This window comes from Zalophus californianus, chromosome 9 (genome assembly GCF_009762305.2).
Source record: "Zalophus californianus isolate mZalCal1 chromosome 9, mZalCal1.pri.v2, whole genome shotgun sequence".
NCBI lineage: Eukaryota > Metazoa > Chordata > Mammalia > Carnivora > Otariidae > Zalophus > Zalophus californianus.
Genome location: NC_045603.1, coordinates 31,839,151 through 31,842,601, shown reverse-complemented (window position 1 = coordinate 31,842,601; position 3,451 = coordinate 31,839,151). Strand labels below are relative to the sequence as shown.

The window sequence follows — 3,451 nt, the reverse complement described above, 5'->3', positions numbered from 1 at the left end:
GATACTGTTTCTAAATTAATCTAGTAAGGCAGTTATGATCAGAAACAAAATACTTGAAAGTAAGATTTTAAGTTTGATCTATTAAAATAAACATGCAGAACTAGCCTAGAAAATTAAGAAAAGAAAATTGAGGGAGGAGCCCTACAGAATATTAAAATATAATAGAGTTATATAAATTAGCTTGGTATAAGTAAAGTAATACACCCATGCCTCTCAAATAATGCAGAAAAATCACCTAGGATGCATGTTAAGTCTGAAATTTCCCTGTGGGTCAAACATTAAAAATTCTGATTTTCTAGGTCAGGACTAGAGTGTGGAAATATGCATTTTTTATGACGAGAGTCCCAGATGATTATAACACAAGTACAAATATCCTTCCTTAACTAATCTACCAATTTAACTATGGAATTCTACTTTCACCATGAAACTTACCATCTGATGCCCTCTGCATACTGAAAACACAACTAACAAGTTGTGTTCAAAACTGTTTATGCCTATTTACACCAAATAGTTACATAATTTAATTAAACATTATATAAACTCATGAAATGTGTGTTCAAAAAGATTATTTCTATGAAAATAAATGTTTTAGAAAAACATAATAGAAGTAAATTGTTGGAAAAAATCTTTTTAACTAGCGTGGATGAAAAAACTTAACTGATTAGGACACAAATCATAAAAAGCAAAAGGACTGTCACTCAGATTATTCATAAATGTCTTTAAGATCTTGCCCACCTCAGAGAAAGATACAAACATAATATTAATGCAAAAGTGATGACACAAAAATTAAGAAAAGCATAGCCAAAGAAAATGCCTAAGATCTAATTTAAGAGACTGCAAATAAATGTGCATTCATGTTTTAATTTAAAATATTTAGGATACTATTTTTTTTATGATTTTCTGCTTTAACCAGTTTTTAAAATTATTATTAACAGAGAAAATACTATTTCTAATCATGTTGGCTAATGAGACATCATCTCTAAAACACAATTTGAGAAACACCATAATAGACAAATAGATGAATGAAACAGAATAGTGTTCAGAGATGAACCAGGAAATTTGAAAAATATGTATTACAAATAAATGGGGAAAGGACAGATAAATCAATAAAGGGTGTCGAGAAAATCAATTAGTCTTATGGAAAAATACACATGGATCTTTTTTGTATTCTCACAAAACAATAAATTTGAAAAAGAAAAATACACTAACGTCAGAAACGTACAAAAAAAAAGCACTAGAATTTTAATGCGATTGTAATTCAGAAGATCTTTTAAGCATGACGTTATATATTAGCCTACAGGTGTTAAAAACAAGACAACAACTTTACGCAGTGACAGTATCGTAGCCAATGAGGTTTATCCGAGGCGCGATTATTGCTCATTAAAAAACAAGACAGCAGGCCCCAAATGGAGCCACTTATGCTAATTAAAGTCCACGTCACCAAACGGATACCTAACTTAATTACAGTTTTGGCTTTCCCAGAAATGCAAACCTAAACCAATCAGGATTCACCTAAACAGTGTCGTTTAAGTATTCTGTCTCATAGACCCCTGCCAGTCCCTAAAGGAAAGTAAATCTGCAATAACCGATCTGCTTTTTTGCCTAATATACCTCCTTGTTCCTGCTCCCTTCTGCCTATAAAAGTCTTTCATTTTGTACAGCTCTTCGGAGCTCCTTTCTATCTGCTAAATTGGATGTTGCCCAAGTTTTGCTCAGATAAACTCTTAAAAATTTTAATATGACTCAGTTTATCATTTAACAATTCTATTAGTAAAAAGGAACCTAACAAAACTCCCGCCAGTCCACCGAGAACAACAAACAAACGTGGGTACCTGTTGGGCCCCTGGAGCTTGCTGCTTGCTTGCCTTCTTATGAGGTGGTGGGTAAGTCCTCGATCCTGATCCTCCACAGCTTTTGCTTTAGGAGCTTTAGACTTTATTTAACCATTTCTTTTTCCAGACTGGGTCTGAAAACTGTCGCAAGAAAAATTGGGTCCGACTTAAAAACCTGACCGGGTACTGGACCGGATTGGGTCTGACTTAGAAACCAGACCGGATGCAGTGTCTGAGCGCTCCGGCTTGGAAACCAGAAACCAGACCAGTTGCGGTCCGACCCAGGGCTAGCTAAGCTGGACTGGGTCCAGTGTGAAAGCCTCCAGTGAATAAAATTTTGTTTAAAAGCTGAACAAGCAGGTTAACCTTACCAAAGTAGTCTTGAATTACAGTGGTCATAGTGGAGAACTTTTAACCTTGATAGGTTTATCCATTTACATACGAGGTGTCCTAGACAAAAAGGGATCTCAGCCAAGCACTCACCATAAAGGGGAGAGGGAAAATTATTTTTCCTACTCTACATTTCTCCTGACCGGGATAATACCTGCTGGGACATTGCACTCACTCCAGGGCCTGTGGGCAGGATCCTGGGAAAACAGGCAGAAGCTCACAAAAGGTAAGAATCACCAAAATCAGCTCTGCTAGATTTCTAGTAGGCGTGCCTGGTTGAGAGAGGAAGGTAAAATTTCACGTTGTCACCTCCTTTTCAAATTCAGATTGTTTGGCAAAACACATTTGTAAGAATTAGATTTTTGAACTGTGACTCGTGAATTAGCTTTAGAGAGTACCTATTTGTTGTTGATTCTTTATCTCCCAGGGACAGCTATTGCCTTGTTTGTCTGCTTTTAGATCCTGAGAACTCTGCTTGGCAACTTTCAGATTGGGGGCCCCCAAAATATGGCCACACAGAAATTTATGTTGCATCCCACTTGGGGCTAGGGTCCTACAGACTGTTGCTGTCTCGGGGATCCTGGCATGGTGCATACAAGTGAATTAGCCAACATATAATACATCATTAGTTTTTGGTATAGTGTTCAATGAGTCATTAGTTGCTTATAACAACCAGTGCTCATCACATCACCCGGTTACCCCATCCCCCCACCCACCTCCCTTTCGGCAACCTTCAGTTTGTTTCCCCAGAATCAAGAGTCTCTCATGATTTATCTCCCTTTCTGATGACTTCCCATTCAGTTTTCCCTCCCTTCCCCTATGATCCTCTGCACTATTCCTTATATTCCACATATGAGAGAAACCATATGATAATTGTCTTTTTCTGATTGACTTATTTCATTTTATAATGTCAATTCATTCATGAGCCCAGAATCAAAGCAAGACCACTTCTTCCTTTTTTTGACCATCCTATATCAAGTTTTTTTTGGAGTTAAGGTTTCTCCACCGATGCTCTATTTATTAGATTTAGACAATAATATGTGTTCCTGTATTTATTAACGTTTACAAGATAACACTAACACTGACAGGATTGACCTCAAAAAGCTGAGGTTCAGGTTCACCTACAGGTAATTCAAGGATTATAATGGGGGACAAAAATTAATTTTTGGAAAAAAAAATCTTTGGAAAAGATGACTTGATGAGAAGTCAAAAGGATGTCTAATGATTCA

The 3,451-nt window shown here is 36.6% G+C and overlaps 1 pseudogene; it reads left to right on the top strand.

Annotated features, from left to right (window-relative positions):
• Positions 1–1,319: 1,319 nt before the first annotated feature.
• On the top strand, positions 1,320–1,447 carry LOC113923186 (annotated as a pseudogene).
• The last annotated feature ends 2,004 nt before the right edge of the window (positions 1,448–3,451 follow it).